Source organism: Jaculus jaculus, chromosome 4 (genome assembly GCF_020740685.1).
Source record: "Jaculus jaculus isolate mJacJac1 chromosome 4, mJacJac1.mat.Y.cur, whole genome shotgun sequence".
Taxonomy (NCBI): domain Eukaryota; kingdom Metazoa; phylum Chordata; class Mammalia; order Rodentia; family Dipodidae; genus Jaculus; species Jaculus jaculus.
The window spans coordinates 109,298,072-109,310,283 of NC_059105.1; positions in this window are offsets into that span (position 1 = coordinate 109,298,072).

The window sequence follows — 12,212 nt, forward strand, 5'->3', positions numbered from 1 at the left end:
TTAATCTCCTAAACATACCTATCAGATCCATGGAGATTAGAAATGTAATAAAAAACCTCCCCCAAAATAAAAGTCCAGGACTGGATAGATTCTCAGCCAAATTCTATCACACCTTCATTGTAGAACTAAAACTGATTTTTCACATACTGTTTCACATAATCAGAGATCAGTAAATCCTCCTCAACTCCTTTTATGAAGCTGCTGAAGTCAGGTTCACAATTCTGGTAGAAATCACCCAACCAAGAGCAGCTTGTGGGAAAAAAGAGGTTTATTTTGGCTTACAGGCTCAGGGGAAGGGGGGAGCTTCATGATGGCAAAGAAAATGAAAACATAAGCAGAGGGTGGATGTCATCCCCTGGTCAGCATCAGGTAGACCATAGCAACAGGAGAGTGTGCCAAACACTAGCAAGGGTAAACTGGGTATATTACCCATAAGCCCACCCCTACAATACACTGCCTCCAGGAGGCATTATGTCCCAAATCTCCATTAGCTGGGAACCTGGCATTCAGAACACTCAAGTTTATGGGGGACACCTGAATCAAACCTCCACATGCCACCCCTGGACTCCATATGCTGATAACCATACATGATATAAAATCCAATGCATTCAGTCCAACTTTAAAAGTCCCCATAGTGTTTATCATCCCAATGATGTTCAAATATCTCCATAGTCCAAGGTCTTTTAACTAAGCCGTAATACCAAAATATCCCCCACAAAACCCATAATGGCACAGAATAAACATTCACACGGCAAAACATGGCACTGGGCATAGCAAGGAAATATTCAACCAATACAAGATTTAAACAGGTCAAACATCACTCTGTAGCTCCAAGTTCAACAACTCTAGTCAGTGACAAATCTCTAAGTCTGATAATTCTAACCGGCAACAAGTCTCTCTGGAGTTACAATTCTGCCCCTCCAGCTAGGCTACTCACAGTCCTGGAAAACTTCATCTGGGGCCTGACAGCTTTCCATGGCAGACATCTTGTGGTCCTGGCATCTCCACTGTAACCCACAGTTCATCTTCACAGCTCCATCGGGTCTCCATGCAGGCATCCTGCTTCACGCTATCCATGGCCATTTCCAAAACACAAGACTGCACTGCAAACTTAATGACCCTCTTTTTCCTACATTTTCCATATTTCACAATCCCAGGTGGGATACCAATTTGTTAATCAAGAGGGAAATAAAGCAGATTTTGAATAACAGGACATTCCTTCAGCATTCATGCCCCTTCAAAAGACAGCATTCTTGGGGTTGGAGAGATGGCATAGCCGCTAAGGCATTTGCCTGCAAAGCCAAAGGATCCCAGTTCAGTTCTCTAGGACCTACATATGCCAGGTGCACAAGGGGGACGCATGCATCTGGAGTTCATTCACAGTGGCTGGAGGCCCTGATGTGCCCTTCCTCTCTCCCTCTCTCTCTGTTATCTTGTTCTTTCTCTAAATAAATAAAATGTATTTTTAAAAAACACTGTACTCTTATTGTTGCCTCAATGCAGGCCAGTTTGCCCAATCTCAATGGTTGTAATCTCTTATACAATTGCAACTGAACAGGTAGCAGTTTTGGCCCAAAGATTTAATTTTTTCTGTGCCATATCCCTCTGCTCACATCAGTCTGTTTCTGCACAAAGCAACTCTGCCCAAGTTCTCAGGACATGGGTGTAACAGCAAGCCTCTCACATAAACTGCTTCTAGCCCAGTCCTGGCAAAGCTCTTTTGCACCCTCATAAGCCAAACCATGTAGCCCATAGTTCTTACTGAATTCAGGTCTTTCAATTCTGACCAGAATAGTCTGTACTTACAGCACTGTAAGGCATCTCTTCATTCCACATTCCTCTTGAAAATCAGCTCCCAAAGGCCAAAGCCACACAGTCAGCATCAATCCCACTCTTGGTACCACTTTACTGTTGCAGTCCAGTTCACATTGCTGGTAGAAATAACCCAACCAAGAGCAGCTTATGGGAAAAAGAAAAGGGCATATTTTGGCTTATGGACTCAAGGGGAAGCTCCATTATGGCAAAGGAAAACAATGGCATGAGCAGAGGATGGACATCACCCCCTGGGCAACATAAGGTGGACAACAGCAACAGGAGAGTGTGCCAAACATTGGCATGTGGAAACTGGATAAAACACCCATAAGCCCACCCCCAACAATGCACTGCCTCCAGGAGGCTTTAAATACCAAATCTCCATCAGCTTGGAACCTAGCATTCAGAACAGCTAAGTTTATGGGGGACACCTGAACCCAAACACCACACTAGATTTCAAACCAAAAGTAATCAGAAAGGACAAAGAAAGCCACTTTTTACTCATAAAGGGAATGATCCAACATGAGGACAACATAATTATAAATCTAAATACCCCAAACACAGGTGCAACACAGTTTGTAAAACAAAACTCACTTGACAACAAAACAGAAATAAACACCAATACCATCATAGTTGGGAATGTTTATACTCCACTGTCATCAATAGACAGGTCAACCAAACAGAAAATAACCAGGGAAATGATAGAGCTCAACAACATCATAGCTCAACTAGACCTCATATATCTACAAAACTTTCCACCCCAACACTACAGAATACACATTCTTCTCAGCAGCCCACAGAACCTTTCCAAAATAGATGATATATTATGCCATGAAGCATGCCTCCGTAAATTCAGGAAAATTGACATACCTTGCTACATTATACCAGATCACAATACTTTAGAGATAGAAATTAAAAAGAAGAGATACATCAGGAATTTCACCAGCTCCTATAGACTGAACAACACACTTTTAAACAATGACTGGAATGGGTTGTAGAAGAAATCAAGAAAGAAGCTGTAAAATTTCTAGAAGTGAATGGTAATGAAAACACAACTTACCAAAACTTATGGGACACAATGAAGGCAGTCCTAAGGTGAAATTTCGTAGCCATGAATGCCTCCATAACAAAAATAGAGAGATCCCAAATTAATAATCTAACCATACACCTAAAGGCATTGGAAAAACAAGAAGAAGCCAACTCTAAGAGCTCCACATGGAGACAAATATTCAAGATCAGAGTAGAAATTAATAACTTGAAAACTAAGAAAATAAGCAAGTTCAATGAAAGAAAGAGATGGTTCTTTGAAAAAATAAACAAGGTTGATAAACTCTTGGCCAATTTTATCAAATGAAAACAAGGCAAGTCACAAATTAGCAAAATCAGAAATCAAGAAGACAAGAGACATCAATAAGATGGGAAGAATCACCAATGCATACTTCCAAAACCTCTTGTGGTGGTTTAACTTAGGTATCCCCCATAAACTTAGATGTTGTGAATGTTAGGTTCCCAGCTATGGCAGATTTGGGAATTAATGCATCGTGGAGGCAGTGTATTGTAGGGGCGGGCTTATGAGTGCTATAGCCAGCTTCCCCGAGCCAATGTTTGGCACACTCTCCTGTTGCTATGGTCTACCATATGTTGGCCAGGGGGTGATGTCCACCCTCTGCTCATGCCATCATTTTTCCTGTGATCGTGGAGCTTATCCTCAAGCCTGTAAATCAAAATAAACTTATTTTTCCCACAAGCTGATCTTGCCTGGGTGATTTCTACCAGCAGTGCGAACCTGACTGCAACAGTAAAGTGGTACTGAGGAGTGGGGTTGCTGCTAGATACCTGACTGTGGGGCTTTGGCCTTTGGGAGCTGATTTTCAAGAGAAATGTGGAAGGATTTGAAACTTTTGCCTAAGAGACACCATGTAGTGCTATAAGTACAGCTTGATGAACTATTCTGGTCAGAATTGAGAGCTGAATGCAGTCAGAATTACAGACTATGACGTTTGGTTTATGAGGGTGAGAAAGAGTTTTGCTTGCTCTGAGCTAGCAGTTTGTGTGAGAAGCTTGCTCTTATGCCCGTCCTGAGAAGCTGTGTAGGGTTGCTTTGCATATAAATGAACTGGTGTGAGCAGAGGGATACAGCACAGAATGAAAAATCTTTGGATGAACTGCTGCCTGTTAAGCTGCAATTGAGATTACAACCTTTGTGATTGGGCCAGCTGATCTGCACTGGGGCAACAGGAAGAATGTAGACTCTTTTGAAGGGGCCTGAGTGCTCAAGGAGTGTCCTGTTCTTCAAAGTCTGCTTTATTCTCCCCTGGATTAACAAATTGGCACCCTACCTGGTATTTTGGAGTATAAAAAATGCAAGAAGGCAAGGGTCATTGAGTTTGCAATATGGTCATGTGTTCTGGAAATGGCTATGGGCAGTGTAAAGCAGGTTTGCTGGATGCCTGCATGGAGACCCCATGGGGCCATGAGGACGAACCTTGGATTGCAGTGGATACCCAGCGAGATGCTGGACCACAAGATGGCTGCTAAGGAAAGCTGCTGGCCTGGATGATGTTTTCCAGGAATGTGAATAATGTAGCTTGATGGGCAGAATTGGGAAGCCAGAGATATTTTGCTGGTTACAATTATCAGACTTGGAGATTTGTCACTGGCTAGAGTTATTGGACTTGAAGCTACAGAGTTTGATGCTCTCCCTAGTTGTTTTAAATCTTGTATTGGCTAAATGTTTCTTTGCTATGCACAATTCTGTCTTTTGCAGTGTGAATGTTTATTCTGTGCCATTATGGGTTTGGGAGGGATTTTTTTGGTATTATGGCTCAATTAAAGGAGCTTGGACTATGGGGATGTATGAAAATCATTGGCATTGATAAAAACTATGGGAGGGCTGGAGAGATGGCTTAGTGGTTAAGCCTATGGCTGGGAAGGTCATAAAGAAGCTATTACTGAAAGCAGAGTATGGTGGTGCAAGCCTTTAATCCCAGCACTTGGGAGGCAGAGGTAGGAGGTTTGTTGTGAGTTCGAGGCCACCCTGAGATTACATAGTGAATTCCAGGTCAGGCTAGGCTAGAGGGAGACTCTATCTTGAAAAACCAAAAAATAAAAAATAAAAAAGAAGAAGCTAGGGCTGGAGAGATGGCTTAGTGGTTAAGCGCTTGCCTGTGAAGCCTAAGGACCCCGGTTCGAGGCTCAGTTCCCCAGGTCCCACGTTAGCCAGATGCACAAGGGGGCGCACGCGTCTGGAGTTCGTTTGCAGAGGCTGGAAGCCCTGGCATGCCCATTCTCTCTCTCTCCCTCTATCTGTCTTTCTCTCTGTGTCTGTTACTCTCAAATAAATAAATAAATAATTTTAAAAAAGAAAAAGAAGCTATTACTGTTGTTTAATTAAATGGCTATATTATACCCACCAAATTGCTCTCTAAATATTTATGTTTATGCCTGTATATGAGTTTTTCTGTTGCTTTTGGTTAGACAATTTTCCATTTTCAGATTGTGGGGACTACTGGGGAGACTTCAAATTTGTCACTATGCTAAGAAGAAGAGACAGTTGGGTATTCAGACATAAGTGAGAGATTTCTATTAAGTTACCCAAGGCTTAGGAACCATTATGGAAAAGGTAGCAGAAAGAATGTAAGAGCCCAAGGAAGGGGAAGAATGCTTTGGAAATCTTTCAGATACTGTGTGGCCTTTGCATTCATTACTTCACAGTAGCTGTCACTACTTATACAAGACCTGTATATTATGAGGGCAAAAAAACAGAAAGGATGACATCAAAATAGAAAAGGGACTAGTTGGAAAGACAGGGTTTAGTGAAGAGGGGATAAGAGATGGGGCACACAGGAGGGTGGTGGGAGGGGATTATAATCAGGGTACGTTGTGTATATAAAAGGAGGTTGTCAATGAGAAGTTAAAAAGGAAAAATAAAGGGCAGTGGCCTTCCCCTTATGCAAACACAGTTGCGTGCTCTACAAGTACCCACCCAGAAGCTAACTCCTATATATGGTCAAGGACCAGCAGGTTTGACATTATAGGACTCATCTCTCAACATAACTGAAAAAAATCAATAATTGAATTAGGGGTCAGGAGACCCAGAAAGAAGGAAGAAGTAACATTCAGTGTTGATACTCAACTTCTTTGTTCAGCAATACTGGGGGGACAGCAGACTGTATGTTCACAGTTAAGGTTGAGGTCAACTTGTCATCAGTCTTGAGGTGCTCCTGAAACAGTGAGCTAGGATAATAAGATCTTTCTTCTTTGATATTTTATTTTGGCCATGGACAGGATTAAGAAGGAAGAAGAATAAATGTTGGGGCTTGAAGGCCCCACCTGAATCAGTCACCACTGTGACATGTTCACAGAGAACCCCTTATACAACAAGGCAGGCACCCAGCATGGTCACAGGAGGAAAAGCACCCAGGCTAGCTCTTTCATGTCTGGGAAGGGTACTATGGTCAAATTTGTTACTTACCCCTTGAATTGAAGCAAATCAGTGAATATAAATATAAACTTATGGGACTGGGAAGATAGCTAAGTAGTTAAAGGTACTTACTTACAAAACCTGCCAACCTGAGTTTGATATACTTATAATGTATATAAGTAACACTGCTTGCACATACATTTGATGATCAAATCAGATTATGGAAAATATTCAGTAGTACAGTCTCTGTTCCCTAGTATGTGATCATGTTATTTCAAAATGTCTTTATATTTTATTCTACATATTTATTGCTATGTAACACTTCAACAAATGTATACAATGTGTAATGAGTAAATTGGGGCAACGAGCATATTCATTACCTCACACCATTTCTTGGTGCTGGGAACATTCAAAATCCTCCTTACTGGGCTGGAGAGATGGCTTAGCGGTTAAGCGCTTGCCGGTGAAGCCTAAGGACCCCAGTTTGAGGCTCAGTTCCCCAGGTCCCACGTTAGCCAGATGCACAAGGGGGCGCACACGTCTGGAGTTCGTTTGCAGAGGCTGGAAGCCCTGGCGTGCCCATTCTCTCTCTCTCCCTCTATCTGTCTTTCTCTCTGTGTCTGTCGCTCTCAAATAAATAAATAAATAAATAAATAAATAAAATCCTCCTTACTAGTTATTTTGAAACACAACTAATTGTTGTCAGCCATAGTTACTACATTAGTTACTTCTTTATTGCCATCATAAAATACCTGACAAGAAGAAGCTTATGGAAGGGAAGGGTTTCCTCTGGCTTACAATTTTCAGGGGATACAGTCCATCATGGTGGGGAAGGAATGGTTGTAGGAACAGGAGCAGGGGCCCAAGCTGGTCACATTGCATATGCAATCAAGAAACGGAGGATGAAGATGAAGTGGACCTGGGCCACAAAACCTCAGGCCTATACATCATGACTCACTTTCTCCAGCAACGCTGCACTTCCTAAGGTTCTACAACCTTCCCAAACAGTGCCACCAGCTAGGGCCCAAGAGTTGAACTATGTGAGCCTATGAGGGACAATTTACATTCAAACCACAGCAGTTACTTTACTATACTATAAAATGTTGAATTCATTCATTCCTTTTTTTAAAAAATATATTTTTTATTGACAACTTCTATACTTACAGACAACAAACCATGGTATTTCCCTCCTCTGTCCTCCCCTCCCCCACTTTCCCCTTCATAACTCTGCTCTCCGTCATATCTCTTCCCTCTTTCCATTAGTCTCTCTTTGAATTTTAATCTTTTTCTCCTATTATGAGGGTCTTGTGTGGGTATTGCTAGGCACTGTGAGGTCTTGGGATATCGAGGCCAAATTCTATCTGGACAGTTGTATGTAATGAGTGGTATCCTTCCTTTGGCTTTTATATTCTTTCTGCCACCTCTTCTGCAATGGACCCTAAACCTTGGAAGGCATGAGATATTTCAGTGCTGGACACTATTCCATCCCTTCTTCTCAGCACTATGTTGCCTTTTGGGTCATCCCAGTGGTCATTGCCATATGAAAAGAGAAGCTTTTCTAACCCAAAGTGAGCATAGCATTAATATATGAATATGAACTTTAAGTGTAATACTTTCAGGGCAATTTGGTGAGAGTATATGCATTTATCCAGACAAAAGCAGGCTTTATACCCCTAGGACTCATGACTTCCCCTGGCATAGGCTTTTGATTAGGTTTTCAGTACCAGGCACATATTCCCTCCCATAGAATGGGCCTTCAGTCCAATTAGAGAGCAGTTGGTTTCCCACAGACCAGACATGCCACTATTGCACTTGTTCAGTCATTACTTTTATAAATAGTTTATTTTATGTACTTACTTATTTGAGGGAGAGAGAGAAAGATGTGAATATAGATAGATAAAGAGACAATAGGTGTGCTACAGCCTTTACCCACTGCAAACAAACTCCAGATACATGTACCACCTTGTGCATCTGTCGTTATGTGGGTACTAGGGAATCAAACCTGGGTCCTTTGGCTTTGCAGGAAAGCCCCTTAACCACTGAGCAATCTTTCCAGCCCCAGGACTCATTCTTTATATCTAACTCTATTACAGTACCCACTGACCTTCTTATTCTTTTTTTTTTTTTATTTGAGAGCGACAGACACAGAGAGAAAGACAGATAGAGGGAGAGAGAGAGAATGGGCGCGCCAGGGCTTCCAGCCTCTGCAAACGAACTTCAGATGCGTGCGCCCCCTGTGCATCTGGCTAACGTGGGACCTGGGGAACTGAGCCTCAAACTGGGGTCCTTAGGCTTCACCGGCAAGCGCTTAACTGCTAAGCCATCTCTCCAGCCCGACCTTCTTATTCTTATTACAGACAAGAAGGTGAAACCTTCTTAGGTCACATTCCACACTTGTCAAACAAAGCAAGGTTATAGTCCATTTGTGCGATGCTAGGTTCAGTTTACTTTACAAAGCCTGATCAAACTCTGATTAAAAGTGACCCATGAGGGCTGGAGAGATGGCTTAGCGGTTAAGCGCTCGCCTATGAAGCCTATGGACCCCGGTTCGAGGCTCGGTTCCCCAGGTCCCACGTTAGCCAGATGCACAAGGGGGTGCACGCGTCTGGAGTTCGTTTGCAGAGGCTGGAAGCCCTGGCGCGCCCATTCTCTCTCTCTCCCTCTGTCTTTTTCTCTGTGTCTGTTGCTCTCAAATAAATAAATAAAAAATGAACAAAAAAAAAAAATTTAAAAAGTGACCCATGAGGGAAACTGAAAAAGAATATTTTAAACCTTTGCAGTATTGATGCAAACAGTTTCCTCTCTTCTTTTCTGTGCATGATTTGGGAAGCATTGACTCAAAATGTTTCGATGGTGAGAGGGAGGGTGGCATGATGGGCTGGGGGGGGGGATGGAGGTTCCTTAAGCCAAGATTTGCAGGTGTTAAATATAAACCCCAAGTCTGTGGCTGACTCTCTTGAGATTGGGGAAGGAAATGGATGGGTGGGTGGGTGGCAGGGTAGGAGTGGCAAAATCAGGATGGAAACCAAGGACTCCATATGACACATGTTAACAGACACTCCCTTGAATTTCCTTCCTTCTTCTGGGGGTGGGATTTGCATAAGCATTTTCTTGAGGCCAGATATCAAAACCAAGCCTTGAAAGACATTTTGCTTTTCCTTCACGTAATCCAAGCCCAGTACCTTCCAAGATGCAGACATCCTTGATCAACAATAACAAAATGTACTCACCATGAGCTGAAAGCCTTCCAAATCAGGCAAAGAAAGAAGGTAGCAAGACCCACTACCACATTGAAGACACCCCAGCTGCCCTTACTAAGAATGTACTTTTAAAAAATCTTGTCAGTAGCAAATTCACATACCTTTTATTCAAACCCCACACTAGCTTTGGGATTTCTAGTGGACCTTTTTAATCAACCAGGACTTCCTAGAATAGGGTTCACAGGCGGTAGAGCTATACCCTCACAGGTGTGTGGTCCCAGGGTCTATCCTTTAACCCCTAAAAGTATTTGTCCCTAGAATCTATATAAATATGCCCTTCCCTCCTCCAAGTAGCAAGGCTGCCGAAAGAAAGAGCCAGGCTCCTAATACTCAGATAAAGTGTGTTTTTTTAAGTGCATCATTGTTACTTAGGGCATATTATATCTGAAATAGATTTGGCTTTGAAAGATAATGAATGATAGCTCTTCCAAGTTGTCCTACCCACTCTTCATTCTTAAAGAAAGTGCCTGCTGAACAGCAAATGTAGGAATCTTACAAAAGAAAATTTTTCGATGTTTTAAATGCCTGTTTCTAATTGTTTCTAATCAGAATAAAAGGCTGTACTTCTTAAGTATTTCCCCTACCTCCTTTGAACCCTGTTTTAAGTATCTCCATTTAAAGCCTGAAAATAAAGTGCGTTTGTATGTGACTCACTTGCTGTAAATTTGTGGGCTGGGTGCTCCAGGTGGGGGCATAGTACTCCTGTATAGGCTGCTCTGCAGCACCTTCAAAAGCCTAGACTAGGAACAACCTGGTGAGTCAGGCACTGTTATCCTGGGTACTACTTAGGGGTCACTCAGTAAGTACTTGCAAACTTTGAGGCATTGCTTGGGGTACAGAGTGAGAATTTCCTGCCCAGATCTCAGGAAGGAATCTGTGTTGGCTTTCTTAAGTTAGATCCACAGTGGTATTCACACAAAAAATCCTAAAAATGCTTGGCTCGATTACATAGCTGAGAATAGTTTATCATTCCAGCTATTGGATAGAGATTTTTCAGCAAGAGTTTAACTTATATCCTCTCTTTCTTGTTTTAATAAAGGACAGAAAATCATGCTTTATCCTGCACCTGGGATGTGCCTTTTAGATTGGGTAGAGACATTGCCAACTCAAACCCTGAACCACTCCTGAAAGTTCACAATGCAGAGTGTGTCAGCATTATTACAGTCCATTCTCAAGCGTCCCTCACCTAGCTTCCTTGTTTCCCACTAAACACCCCCATTTCTCCTGTGTTAAAATTGTTCTTTGGAAGAACTTCTACATTTGTGCTTGCTGTTCTATAGCTCCCAGAACAGGAGGAAGGGAGCAAGACTTCCTGCTTGTAATTCTTTTTTACCTCCTCTCCCAAACTGATATGATTCTTTCTGCTACAAGGCTCAGTGGCCCTCTCTGTCTTCTTAGCCCTGAGTCAGAGTGAAGTCCTTTTAAGCTTATGACATCAACCCCTTTCCTTCACTTAATTCAGCTGAGATGTGTGTGCAGCCTGGCCATCACGTATTAGCTGTTGGTGGGTATTTCCCTCCTTTGGCCTTACCCTGTGTTAGGTTCCAATAGATTTCTTCCTATATCACCTCCAGGACATGTGTTTTGGTGTGCACCATCTTTCATTTTGATTCTACTTTCCAGTCCTTCTTCCACAGTCCTTTCTAGAGATCTTGTCAGGGTGGAGTCATCCAGACCTCAGTGAGCATGATCTCTATTCTAGTCAGTCCTTATTTCGGAGGGTAATTGCACATCATTGGTATCAATTTGAAAGCCTCCCTCCTCCTCCCCACCCCCAACAGGGGGCTGCAGAAAATCCTCCTCCTGTTTCCTATCCTTTCCCAGCTCTTTTTCCAGGAAGATCTCTTCTCTGAAGCTTAGACATTCTGAGAAGGGATCTGCCTGAAACAGGGCTACTTGCTCTCTTGAGTACACTCATCCTTGCTGTCCATAGGGGATCAGGTCCAGAATTTCCAGAGATACCAAGGCCCTTATGTATAATGGTGTAGAACCCAGCACACCCTCCTATATACTTTAAATCTTCTCTAGATGACTTATAGTAGATAACATGCGCAGTTTTTTTCCCTCCAAATATATTCAGTCTTTAGTTGGTTAAATCTATAAATCCAGAAGTCAAGTACAGAGGACCAAGTAACTACTCATGCTGAGGTGCTGGCAGAGAAGGAACCTATCCCAAACAGCTCTCCCTTGCTTTCCACATCCTCCCAGCAATCACAACTGTGATGATATTTATCCTTGAATAGTGACACATTCAGATATAATTTGCTGATTTTCTAACATCAAATACATAAGATTAGCTATGGGGAGTTCCTGGAAGTATCCTTCCCTTCTCTATATGAGGAGTTAAGAATTTCATTTTTCTCCAAAATTCTAAAAGAAAAGGCATGGGCTGAGAATAGTGAACTTGACAGAGTCCAGATCTGGTGTGTAATCTCTCTGACCCTCCTTTGCCAGACCTTTTGCATGGTTCCACAGAGGGAACACCTACTGGCATCAGCTCTGCCTAATAATAGACCAATGTGTGTTCATGCACAATTAGAAGAAGGGAAAAGCCAGGTGTGGTGGCTTACTCCTTTAATCCCAGTACTCAGGAGCAGAGGTAGGAGGATTGTCATGATTTCAAGGTCACTCAAACTACATAGTGAATTCCAGGTCAGCCTGGGCTACAGTAAGATCCTACCTAGAAAAAATAAAAAATAAAAAAGATATCAGTGTTC